The sequence below is a fragment of the Phaenicophaeus curvirostris genome, chromosome Z (assembly GCF_032191515.1).
Source record: "Phaenicophaeus curvirostris isolate KB17595 chromosome Z, BPBGC_Pcur_1.0, whole genome shotgun sequence".
Lineage (NCBI taxonomy): Eukaryota > Metazoa > Chordata > Aves > Cuculiformes > Cuculidae > Phaenicophaeus > Phaenicophaeus curvirostris.
In genome coordinates, this window is record NC_091431.1 from 31,030,903 (window position 1) to 31,045,183 (window position 14,281).

The following is a 14,281-nucleotide window of genomic DNA, read 5'->3' on the forward strand; positions in this document are numbered from 1 at the left end:
GTTGACGCAGCAAGAGCTCAGAAAAGATAAAGTACCATTTTTACCCTTAGTATATTCACAGGTGTGAGGGATAAAGTGCAACTACATCCAACCTGCCATCCTGGGAAGAGCTCTGCTGTCATACTCATCTCCTTCCACCATTTCTTGTCCAGCAACAAATGCTCAGCAGCAAAATCAGATGCAAACTAAAGCCCCCAAAATGATCAGCAACGAGCTGAACTGCAGTGAACACCATTTCACAGGCTTGTGTGCAAGAAGCTGGTGTGAATTCCCTCACAGCTTCTTGGCTGGCTTGCTGTTTGTAATTTATACAGAAAGAGATAGTGAAGGAAGAGTACCTAGGCTCTAAGAGCATTTCATATGTCATGATGAGCATGTCTCTGGAAGTAGACAAAGCTCTAACAGGGTGCTGTAAATACTGACTTAAGCCTAAAAAAATGCAGCAAAATAAATAAATTAACAGACAAATGAATATCACCCCATTTTTCTTCTTTTTTCTTGATGTTCTTGCTTTCTCCTAGATTTCCACCATTTCTGCGGCCATTCTTAAATCAATTAAAACACAAGAGCTTGAAAACTGCTTTGTTTGTTCCAAGTCAGTATAGCAATGGTGGTAGATGCTGCAGCTCCCCCATGGAGAATATGTTTTAACCTCCAGAAAAAGTAATTTTGTGGCATGTCTGCAAAATCCCCCTAGTTTGTCATTTGTGCTTCTGACAAATAGGTCTAAAGGACATTTTTCTTTTCTTTTTTTTTAAAAATTTTTTTCTTAATATATAATTTGAAGTAATTAAAAAACTGTGTTCTCTGCCACCTATTGTAAAGTGGGAAAACCAGAATAATTCAGTTTGCTTCATGTACAAAATGAATGGCAGACGTGTCAAAAAAATTAAAGAACTATAAACAGTATAACAAAACTGAAACTTTTACTAGAAAAAACAAAAAGAAAGGTAAAATAATAATAATATTAAAAAGAAAATAGCAAGATTATGATTCTGCATACCACAAATGCTTCACTATGTTGTTCTTATCACTACATTCCATCAGCAACGTTAAAATGGCTAGCTCATGTTTTTGCTAAGGAGTCAGTTTAGCATAGATTTGTCTACCATGTGCTCTAACTGAGCTGGTGCTAGACTATATCAGGGTCTAAACCAGCTGGTGCAAGGCAGGTTAAGTGCTGAAACTCTCATTGAAATGTTATTTCACCCTAACAACATTGAATTTGCCCATGGGAAAATAAAGCAAAACAACATTGAACCTTCTAAGATTCAGAGTGCCCATCTGTCTATGTACTAGAATTGTAGACTCAGAAGTAAGTACTATGTTTGCCTTTCAGAATGGATGATCTCACCAAACAGATTACTAGAATGGGAATAAGTAATGTAACTTTTTCATTCCAACGTGACAAATATTTTGTTTAGACTATATGACTGTATTAATTTACAATTTTAACCTCTTTCTATTTCTGCACATTCAGATTTCTCCTGGCTACATCCATTTATTTTTTAAAGTACAAAATGTCAAAGAGGAGGCTTTAAAAATGACCGAAAGTGCGTGAAAAAAATGCAGAAACGGCTTCAGTGGGAAAAAAGAGTAATGTAATCAAGTCAGGAAGACAGCACTTCAAGGTAAGCAGAGCTGCTGAATCAATTATACTGCCAAGTTTAATTCTCATAGTTCATAATTTCCAAGAGATTAATTTAGCAGTCTTACCAATATTTTACAACCTAATGAATCGATGTAACATTTCCAAGTCTGATCTCAGGGCAAAATGCCTCCTGGGCACCCTGCAAGGCTGTACCCGATCATACTCCTCCTCCAAAGATAACCACCTACATTCAGGCTTTTCAGCTGTCAGAGACACTAACACCTGGAATAACCAATGAATTCTCCTTTTTTTTTTTTCCACCTCGTCCTTCTAATTTCCTCAAGAGCTGCTCAGTTGACCTGACAAGATATTTCTCTTATTCCTAGGGGAAAAAGTTCTGTTTTATTTTCATATGAATCTACCTGCCTTACTACAGTTCAGGTAATTTGGTGCATTTGCTTCAAAGAAAGAAATTAAGCAAATTCACTAACTCAACACATTTTCCCAGAGGAGGACAACAAAGACGTGGAGGGAAAACCTTCTGCCCTTCCTTGTCCTTCTCTGGAAGAAGGGTTTGCTGGAAACTGGGGAAGTCAATGGGTAGGTTTGGGGCAGGGGCTATAGCTGCATGAACACTTTTCAAACTCACTTGACCCTGAGCTCAGTCAAAGTGCTCAAGCCTTCCCTTCACAATAAATGACCAAGTCTAGATTTGTAGAGGACAGTTCCAGTCTATTATCAGATTAAAGTTGTTTTGTAGCTACTGAATACAGCCACCTCACATAAAGAAACTGTTGCAACTTGTGGAAGTCAACACATTAAAAAGAGTGGTTTTTTCATGGGAAGAACTGTGGAAAAGGCTGGAGGGTGATTCTTTTCAGATATGCTGCAGCACTAAAACATCTGAGGTCTGTTTATCCAGTCATACTTGATTTTCTTTGAATCAACAATAAAAAAATTAGTTTCAAGCAATACAAATAAGTTTGTGAAGTACTGTCCTTTTGTTAGATACTTCATCTATCGTCTACTTCTGAACATTAGTGCTGAAACCTAAATTAGGATCTCCTCAGATTGTGATATAGGGCGTAGATACAGGATGTTCTGATTGCACCTGATTTTTGCAATGAATTATTGTCTTTGTTTTTACTCATTGTTCTAAACAATCTCCTTCAGTCTCTGTGAATTATGTCCATTTTGGTATACATGATTTTGTAGAAGCGAGTATAATGAAAAAGAGCAAGACAACAGGATGCCGTAACATTTCCTGCCTGAAAATTCTAAGTTTTTCAGAATAAAGTGCGTTCTTGGGGGTACTTTCTGACCAATTTCCCGATCAAAGAACTTCGGGTGCTTCATCAAAACTAGTAAACCTTTAGAGGTCTTCTATTCATTAATCTTTATAAGTAATTCTGCTTCGACAGTTTAAGCACTTCTAGCTAACTAAAAAATCTCACTAAGTGAGGGAAGCAATTTACAAAATTTCAGCAATTAAAGATTTCCAACATGCCTGCAAGATTATTCAAATATCTTAGGAAGGTGGAAAAACTGAAGGCTGTTGAATTTGAGAAAGTGAAGATACTAAATTAATTGTCAATAGTAATGTTGTTGGACTATATTACCTCTCGTTTATTTTTCTATCAAGAACAATAGAGCAAGTGGGTGAATTGCTTGGCTTTTGGCTATGTACAATAGAAATAGTAAGTCCTATTGTTTTCAAAACCTATGGTTTGAAGAAGCTATACACGCACTGGCTTTTTTTCTCTAATCTTTTGTTGTATGATACTCTTCCATCGGATTTAGAAATTCAGCCTTTCCTGCTGAATTTGTTCTTTTCATGGCCCAAGCATGTCCATCCTCAGGATACAGCCTGAGGCAGAACAAAAAACTGAGAGCAGGAAGAGCAGGAGTATGCTGACAATTCTAAGACTTTAAGCTGAGCCCCTCTAATATCTATATAGCATCTTAGTACAAAGCCACTTTTTTAACACAATCAAAGCAGAGTACACAAATAGGTAAACTGAAATACGAAAGCAAGTTAAAGTGTTGCAAAGGCAACACATAAAAAAGAGAGCAATGTTAGTCCTTCTACAGGAACTTTCTATTGCATAGCATGCAATAATTCCTGATAATTAAACAATGGGAGATTAATTTAAAATTCTTTTGTAATATTTTAAATTTTCTTAAATTTTCCAACCATGGTAAAAGTGAAATTAGTGTATAAAGTCCCGGCTTGCATAAGTACATGTCAGAAGTTTCTGTTTCTTAGTACTCAGAATTCAAGCCCACTTTAGCAGGCTCCTGCTGGCTTGATGACAAATTCTCCCCACTGTTGCTCTTGTCATTTGAGCAGAAAGAAAGGTGACTTAATTTCCTTTGACTCTCTCATATAGCCATTCTTTACAGGAAAAAGACATAAAGATTTTTGGACACTCAAAATCAGTGCTGAGTAAATCCCTTATCTAATCTGTCTTAATTTTCTTACTTGAACTCCATTCAGGGACTATACGGGTTATTGGGTTTTTGTTGTTTTCTTTTGGTCAAATAAATATAGGTTGTATTATGCTGATTTATCTCATTTTTAAATCTATTTACTATTTCCTCCAGAATTACTTAGACTAGCATTAAGTTTGAAGTGTTAGAAGAATGAATGTCAATTATGAATCAGATTATTTACTTCTTTTCCTGTCCTGAAAATGAATTCAGCATTGTTTAGTAATGTGAGGATCACTCAATTCAGTAAGACTATGCACTACATATAGGGCATCCTCAAATTCTTTTTTGTTATATTTTATCATAAGGACATCTAGTATGCTGGCAGTGTAATACAGTGAAAAGAACAAAAGCTAAGCTATGAATGTTACTTTAATGAAAGATGTGTGCTGATGAGTAAACGGAGGGCTAATCCTCTTCAAGTCATATTTCTTACAATTAAGAAGAACTGTTGACTCTAACAACAAAGCCATCTCTCAAAGCAAGTTTCTGTTATTCTTTGTCCTTCCCATTTCGAGCTACATGTTTTTATCCTTCATATAGAAATACTACATTTTCCCCAGAGCCTCTGTTAAGTGCTAACTAACAACTCCATATAATTCTTCACAGCATTCCTGTCAAAATAGAAGAAAGTATGGGTTATATCAGTTTAGTTTAGTTTATAAATGAATACACTTGACAAATTTTCCTAAGTTTTTAGTAACTGGAAAATTACATATTCGAAGACTCCAACATAATTACAATAAGATTTCTAAAATGGAAAAAAGTAACTTTAAATTTGTCACACTGTAAGGATTTGTTGGGACATTCTGAATTTTACAGAAGCAATTATGTCCCTATTTTTTCCTTAGTTCTCATTGCAATGAGCTCTGAACCCTTTCCTCAAGGAGGTCAATTGAGGTACCATACTGGAAATTCTGTGTGCTGGAATTGGTATGATAATGCCTATTCACTTTGTGAGCAATATATGGCACAGCATTATCACTTATGAACGTATGAATGTACAAGCATAACTAAGTTCAGAATTAGCTACAAATTAGTCACAGAAAAAGTATGCCAAAGGTATCCCCTCTGTCCTTACACCTCTGAGGGTCTGTTTTGTCACTATACCAAATACTATCAGACACAGCTAGCTAACTGATACTGAGACACCACATTTCTTTCCAGGAGTCACTTCTTGCAAACACAGAAGTTATCAGATTGAAGGGGAATATGTGAACACTAAAAATGTTAGCACTGGTTACTATGGCAACTCTAAAAATTCTGATGTTAAATTTAGAGACTGTGGTTTACATTTCTCCTTTTCTCTGGAGGAAAAAAACCAACTTAATAACATTTCATATGTCTTACTTATAATGAAAATAGTTAAACATATGTACACTCTTTTTGTAAAAATTTTTAAATCCTAATAGGAATCCCAAACGCATAGAAATACAAATCTGAAAGTCGTGAAAGATTGTATATATGAGTGAAAATATTCTACAGACATGTTTTGCAGGTAGAATTGAGTAATACAGTTTGGAAAAGTACACAACAATTATCTCTAACTTGTGCTTCTCTTACTAAGTCCTAAAATACTTTATGTGCAAAATAGGAAACACCACCACTCTGTGTGGAGAAGTAAAAGCCTGTAAAATATCATCCACTGAAACAAACAGAGGAATGTCAGGAGTGCATTTAAGAGGTAAAGAACGTGTTCTTTGGTGGCTTAGAATTAAAGAAACCTGATTTAAGAAATTTCTATCTGCAGAAGGGGGAAAAAAAATTAAAAAGAAATGGAAGATCACACGTGCCATTGCTTAAAATAAAACTCTAAGCTATTCTAACATCTAAGATGAATGATAAAATAATAGAATTAGAAAACCTTTCAGATTTTAATTTCTAGCCACTTTTGCATAGCCTTTCCCAATGCTTTAAATGAATGCTGACATGAAAACTGATAAAACATTGAGGCATGCAGGGTAGAGCAGAGGGCACCAGTGTCAGACGTAACTGCTGTGTTCAAAAAGCTGGTAAGGTGACCAGAGGAAACAGCAGCCCTGTTCTTAGTGTTTGCTTTTCCTCACACAGCTCAGTCTGCCCCATGGTTCCCTACACCCACTGGTAGATGAAGGGGGAAGGAGAACCACTGTGTGTATAAACCTTGTTTGCACTGGGTTCTGGGAAGGATCTTGAACATCTCAAAGTCCTTCCAGAGCTTGGAGATGTTCCAAAGGCCCCCAACCACAAGCCAGGTCAGAATCAAACCTAAAATAAATATTGAAGACCACTGACTTCAATAGAAATTAACCATGCTTCACCTGGTCTAGGTACGTGATTCAAATCTCAATACTATGCAATTAGCTTTCAGACATACTTCTCCCATATTTGAATGTTTTTTAGTAGAGCCAAAGCATATACATATCTTGACAGAAAGTGACAATTTTTGACAAAAGAAGATGAACGTGAATGACAAGAAAAAAGCTGCCTCATTTTATGAAGTCACATACTGTTCAGTGAACAGCTACCTTTGGTGCTAAAATGGTGAGGAATTTTATGCCTTTGTTCTCTCAAGACTAATCCACTATCAAATCCAAATACATTTTTATTGGCTTCAAAAGTCGCAGTAAGAGCAGTGAGAAATCTCAGGAAAGTTACTGGTTCATGCAAACAAAGATGAACACTGTACTCCATCTTTTTTTGTAATGAAAACTTTTTGGTAGCATACAGTAGCCCAGAACTACAATACAACAATATGTTACACTGCATTATATATGTAGTTTCTTCACTTTACAGAGCATAGGAAATGTGTGGGAGTGGAGGGAAAGATGGGGCTCCTCACAGAGCAGAGAGCTCTCCCTTTCCCCTTTCACTTTTCCACAGTTGCCAGCTCATCTCAAATTATGGAATTGCTTCTAATCCCCCTTTCCGCATGAGCCTGTCATTAGTTTTATATTTTGTTCTATCATCAGTTCTTAATTATTGTAATTTTGCTCTACAGTCTTTGATAAGCTCATGCAGTGTCCGTTTTTCACATTTTCATTCTATTGAATTGAAGACAATGACTCCAGCTTTTGCAAATGGAGATAACACAGGACTAAAATACCACACCATAAGCAAATAATTAGGTCTTGACATCATGACTCTTACTTCCATGCAGTTATGTCAAGAGATAAGGTTTTGATATGTGTTAAAGAAAGGCCAATGGGTGGCATGTGTGGAGGGAAAGGATAACAAAACAGACTTCACTATATTTTGTGTGGTTGTGGCTTCAGTCCAGTTTCCTAAATAGTTCTCTGCTGCCAGCATCTGAGTAGACATCAGATGTGCTTGTCTGCTTGCCAGTGCCAGCAGCTGGCAGGAACAGCTGCATAATACTTACAGGGATAGACTGGGGGTGATGCACTTTGCTCCCAGCTAAGAAAAGCAAAATGCTGGACACAGTTACAAACACACATATTTTTCTGAGAATAACTTCCAGCTGACAGTTTCAGAACAGGTATGTTGAAAGGTAGAGTGACTTTATCTAAAGACAATCTGTATAAGACAACTGTAGTTTTAGGTTGGGGTTTGGGGTTTTTTGACTGATGCATGAGGACAAATTCCCTCTTACAGTTGCTGTTTCTCTCCTTTTTTTCAGGCAAGAGACATCAAATGCAAAAGCGTGTAAAGTCTTTGTATGACCAAATTAATGGTACTCTTGAGCCTGATGATAGAAGTGCACTTCAAGTGGAAGATCTACAAAAGGGTAAAGTTAAGCCTCTGTAAGCAGACACAGCCTTGAACATGCATTTTTTGCTATAAACTTAGCCTAGAATCATTCAACTGAGCTTTGAGTTGTGAGGGTATTTAGTTGCAGAACTCATTGATCATAATGTAAATTGCATGGCTAGAAACAACACGCTTCTTTGCAATGTATGCATATCTGTTCAGTTCTGTTTTGTTATTTTGGTCTTTCTACTGACTGAAGCATTTATATGTGAAGGAAAGCAACCACAAATTTCTATAACAGAAAGAGGCAAGACAAAAATCACATGGGTTTTTTGTTCCTGGGGTGCACTGAAGCCCATAAATACACATGGTATCTTATTGTACACAGTACAAACACAGGCCAAGAAGCAGAATGGATCCCAGAGGTCCACTAGCCATGTGTCAAGTAGGAGAGGAAGGGAGAAAAATGATGTATTAGTCAGCAAAGGCAAACAGAAACCACTCTGGACATCTATATGAGATTCTTGTTTAAAAAGGTAACAATAGATTTTGGCACAGGTGTCTGACATAGATGATGGGGGAGAGGTGGGATGTATGGAGGTGAGTTTACCTCAAGAAGTGCAGAAAAGCAGTGTTCATTTTAGAGAATACAGAAGATGATTGGCCAGTATTATGCTGAGTTCCTATGATGTTTAATCAAAGTACATAATGAAAAAAAAACATTATTCATACTGTTTTGAATTTGCCTGCATTTCTAACGGTTCTTATCCTAAGTTTGATTTCAAGGACGTTGCCAATTTTTTTCTCTCACAATAAATACAATTGCCCTTATCAATAATGTACATTTCATGTGAGTTTAATAAAACTTCAGGAGTTGCATTGTGCAAAATGGGGTATACTAGTCAAATGTTACTCAAGCCAGCTACCCTCCACAAACCATTAATGTTAAATAAAACTAATAATATTGAAACTGGGAGGATTTATAAAGGGTTGATGGTGATGATGATATTTGATGGCATCCTATTTCTAGGAAATGCATTTTGATCTCATATGTTTTAACATGTTGTCAAATTGTATTGCTTTGATTAAACTTTAGGACTCAAACTGATTGTTTCCTTGATCAAAAATATACTAGTTGACAAAGTGAGTCATGTTTGATTCTTTTGGCATTTGTTCAAGAACAACTCTCATGACCGGAGAAGTTTACCACCAGTTTCTGCCAGCAAGATCTTCTGAGCCATTTCAGCTCTCACAAGATGGGATTTCTCAAACAGTTCCCTAGCTTCAGTGATGTCCTGTATTTCTGTCCAGGCCTGGAAATACTTGTTGTCTGTTTGCAAATGTAGTGCCATAGTTGTCTGTGGGATGGCAACAAGTAGTGACTGTCAGTTAATCTCATGTGACCCAACCAATTCTGGCATAAATAACAGCAGGTATACGGTTGCTGCAACATGTGCTCACCAGCTGTGCATATCAGCCCTTTGTCAATGTCTTTTTAGGGTTTTGCTAACTCCATCCCATTAAAAAAAAAAAAACCACCAAAAACCTGAAGATAGACCCTAATGTGCTCTCAAAGGCCCAGAGTGGGATATTGACAGCCATTGGTCCTGTTCTCTTGCTCTAAAAACAGACACATTGTCACTCTTATTTTCTCCTTCTCAAAACCTTTAAGGTTCAAGCAATGAAGCTTACCTTAGTGGACAGCTCCCAGTGTGTTTCTTCTAACAGGTACAGGAATCCTGCTGCCTCCAAGCATGCTTATCTCAAGTAATCTGTCTCCCATTTTCCTGAAACTGGGTGTAACCTTCGTAGCCTCTTACCAGAGTCTGAAGTTTTATAAAGAGCAATAGAGCTCATAAAAAAGATTGGCTTTAAAATTATTTCAGTTTTCAGTATAATTTTGTCCAGTAATCTCAAACCTATAGGCTTGTCATTATCTGCTTTCTCCAAGATGATGTTTTGTTCCACCACGTGTTCAAAAGCTTATTTTACCCTTACCACAAGAGCAAAGATGTTGCAAATCTTCTGAGACAGTTTGGGATTTCCAAGTGATCCCTAGTGTAGCTTTAATCAGCCAAATAATGTCACCCAAATTACATTCATCTTTATTCTACTTCCCTGCAGAATTCTATTTTAATAAAAAAAACTCCTTGCAGAAAAACTTTAAAATACTCCATCAAAGACTTCTGCAAAGATGATTTCACCTACAAATGGCTCATGAAATAACAGAAATTCCTTCTGTCTTACTTCCAAAGTAAGGGCAGATGAAAACGCAGCTATGATGCGCTCATATGGCTGAATGACGGTGTTACAGACTTCAAAAATCCTTTCCAAAAGTCAATTTATTTTTAAAAAGGTTATATTGCATCACAAAAATGTAGTTTATGTGGAATATGTCCTAGTGCAATCTTATCAGTCTGATTTATGAATCCTATCTGACTGCAGAAAGTACTTTCTGAATCACTTCACTTTGATATAGTCCTTCATTGATACAGAAGCTCACTTCTGTGTCAAAATAGGATTAACATCTCCTACTCTAATGGACTGCTTTTCAGTTTCTCAGGAAGTGAAGGAGCTTTTTAGAAAGGCAGGCAACTCAGATAGCTTCTGTCTCTCCGTCCCTCACCAATCTCATCCTTACGAGGTGAATGAGAAAGAACATCTGAACAGCAAAGCCCAAGTCACTGGTGTTATACCTCAGGAGCTAAGACTAGGATCAATGCTGTTTAACATCTTCATTAATGACCTGGGCAATAGGATTGAGTGGACCCTCAGAAAGTTTACAAGTGATACAAAGATACAAGACATAACTAGTATATCATTGCTACCATTCAGAGGGACCTTGGCAGGCTGGAGAAATGGACAAACAAAAACCTCATGAAATTCACCAAAGGTAAGTCCAAAGTTCTGTTCATGGGAAGAGATAATCCCAGGCCACAGTACCCACTAGGAGCTGACCAAGACTGTAATGCAGCTTCGAAGAGGAGGTCCTCGGGTCCCAGTGGAATGCAGGATGACCATGAGCCAGCAATGCTTTCAGGCAGCAAAGAAGGCCAACAGCCTCCTGCACTACATTAGGAAAACTATTGACGGTAGGAAGAGGAGTCATTTCCCCTTTGCTAAGCACTGGTGAGACACCTCTCAAGTTTGGAGTCCAGTTCTCAGAACAGGGAGACATGGACACACAGGAGTGAGTTCAGTGAAGGGCCAAGAAGATGGGTAAGGGAGTGAAGCATCTGTCATATAAGGAGAGGCTGGGAGGGCTGAGAGTCTAGAGAAAAGAAAGCTCAGGATGATGTGATCCACGTGTATAAATATCTGACCAACGGGAATACAGAAGACATGAACTAGTCTCTTCTCAGTAGTGCCCTGTAGGTCTGGCTAAACAGGCAGAGGTTTCCTTCTGAGGCTGTGAAATCTCCATCTGTGGAGATATTAAAAACCCAAGAGGACGTAGGTGTATGCAACCTGCATTAGCTGATTCTAGTTTGAGCAGCAGTTTGGACTAGATAATCTCCACTCCCATCTTGGCCATTCTTTGACTAAGGATGATTCTGCAAAATATGTGTAGCTCACAGCATGACAACTTTTAGTAAGGTGGTTATTAATCTCCAGGGAACACAACCCCACTGCAGAAGTGGGTGTGCCTTCCAGGCCTTTCTGACCCCACCACTCCGGGAGTGCTAACAGTATCAGCCTTGCAGTAGAGATGCATGAGTGCATTCTTCCTTCTTCCTCTCCCAAATACTGTTCCTGACATTTTAATTTACTTCACAAATACTACTGTCAGACAAGACTTAGCAGTTAAGTCTGTAATAAAGCAACACATTACGAGGAAAAAGAGTATTATGAAAATGTGAGTTCACATACCAAAGTCTGGTATGTCTCAGGAGCTAAACACTTCCTCATTCTTCAACATATTCCCTTTGTCTTTTCAAGGCTTCACTTTTCTGTGCGACTGAGCCCTTTAACACTTGCTAAGCCAGTGAGTCTTCTGTATTTCAGCCCTAATTTTAGAGATGCATTGTAAAGTATGGAAATGTTTTGTGTTCCTATTCCTGCCAAGAAACTTGAGATGTCATGAGAAGAGACTGAGAGTAGTGGTAATAAAATTCAGGATAGTTTAAAGAGAAGTGACAAGCAAATGGAAATGGCTTGCAAAGGAGCTGGGAGCTATTTCAACAAAGTGCTGTTTATCAGATTCACACAGCAGTGACATCATCACAGCGTCTAACTTAATCATATGGATAAGGTACCTAAATTTTGAAAAATAATTTCAATTTGAATACATAGTTTTGCATTCAATGCATAAGCTTACAACAAAATGTATGTCCAAAATTTTATTCCTTGCTACAATGATTCTGAAAAGATGTTGAAAAGGAGATAGGTTTCCGTAATCCTCTAAGTTTGTCATCAGTACCTAAGTACTGAGTACAGCAGAAGCTAGAAATTAAGGATGGAATAGGAAGGAAAGGAAGATGGGACAAGACTGCAAAAGCACCTTCCAAGTGTCAGCTTTTTGTAATTAGCGCACATTATAAACTCAAAAATGCACCTAACAAACATTAAGCTTCAATTGTCAGTACTAAAGACACTCTCTCATCTTATGTACTCTGTTCATAGAACAGAAATATCAGTAACACAGCATCGGAATAGATATTTATCACACAGGGTACATGAAAACCAACGGGCACAAATGCAGCTCTTTGGGGCTCTGGTAAAAGCAAAAAAAAAGCAGGAACAATTTAATACTAGTTTGGCATTTGCTCCTAAAGCCAACCAAGCAAAGCAGTGGGGTGTAGTGCTGCAGAAATGTTTCCCATAATATTTTTCCTATGCTTCTCAAACAGCGCTGCAAAGCATTCTAGACTCAGTGCTTCATGGTTATGTCTATGCTAGTCTTTGTTTTGGTATTGAACCTTTCTAACCTCTTTCCTTTCTGCAGTTTCTTTCAGTCTATTTTTTGTGATATGTTTTCCCATCTACTCTGTGGAGGAGACAAAGGCCTGAGTTGTAGTCAGGTCAAGAACTCCTCTAGTTTCAAGCTGTTGTCCGAAAATCCACAAAGGAATAGAGTGTCACAGCATGCATTGAGGCATATGAGTTTGGAACAGTGATCATGTGATTAACACATGAATAATAGGTGGCTTTTCCAAGACTTATTTATCAAAAATCAAAGTTGTGGATACAAGAAGTCTCATGCATACCTTTCCCATCACATGCAATTTGACTACAAGTCAACTGCTTTATCGCATAAATATGAGAGTCTAAGTGAGTTCTCTGTGAGCTCTCCTTGCTAGGCAGCATGCCTGTGTGGTGGTGATCTCCCCTTGAGCTAGGACACTTCTCAAGGTTGCTCCTTGAGTCAGAGGAACCTTTAGCAACAGCAGACCTTTGGTAAGCAACTGATATCGCGCATAACCTTGTAGTATGAAAACTTTGGTTTGTACCTTGGTAATTTTGAATGCACGTTGAATTGACAATAATACAACATTAGTCCCATGTAGCTACTCATATTAATTATTCTAAACTTTGCATATGTAATCCCATAGACAGGTACTGTCCACTTATTCGGGACTGAGCTGTAGCTAGACTTCTCTCTGACAAAAAGCTTAGAAAGCAAGAGGGTCCACTCTAAACCTTGTGACTCAAAGCGAGGATCTTCCTTACCGTTTTGCATCCCTGCTGTCCCTGTATGAATCATTCTGATTCAAGTCTAACTCAGTTTTCCTCCATCTGTTTCTTCCATGTAGTAATTAAGAGTGAACCTTGGCACTGAATTTTGCGAAGTCACATTTTTCAACAATATATGAAACTCTTTTTTTGTTAATACCTTTCACAGAGTTTCTTTAAGTGATCTAAATCACCCATTAGCAACAAATTGGCAGAGTCAGCAGGATCCTAAATCAGGATTAATGACATACATACAGAGGGTTAATGCTTTCTTTCCACAAGGCTTAATGAATGGACTTCCTCACATGGTCCTGAGCTGAATCCAGGTAGACATATTAGCACTCTGCAGAGCACAGCAATATTTGAAACATTAAGAACAAGAAGAAAGGGAATCTTCATTTTAGTTTCTTACATGCTTCATTCTTTGTCCAACCCTGTGTTTCTGACAGTGGGCTCTCTTCTAAGGATGTTCTAGGTAAAATCTTGATCTCTCTGATCTCTTTTGTACATAACGTCAAGAGCTAGTGATTTGCCCTCATGTCCTTCCCTTAAACATTTGTTGATTGGTTTCAACTTACATACTTCTACAAAGAATACAAATGTTCTGCTATGAGCAGAACAGTTCTGAAGAGGAAAACACAGCATTTCTCATTCACTTTTACCAGACACATCTTCCTATAACTTGTTTTGTTAAAAACACCTACAGTCTCTGGATATCCTCCAGCATCAGCACACGCCAGGTGCATAGCTCAGCACTTAACCTCTCTTACTTAAATAAATTTGCTTAGCTTTGTCAGCAGAAAACATTCAGTCATAACTCCTTCATACTGGATTTCT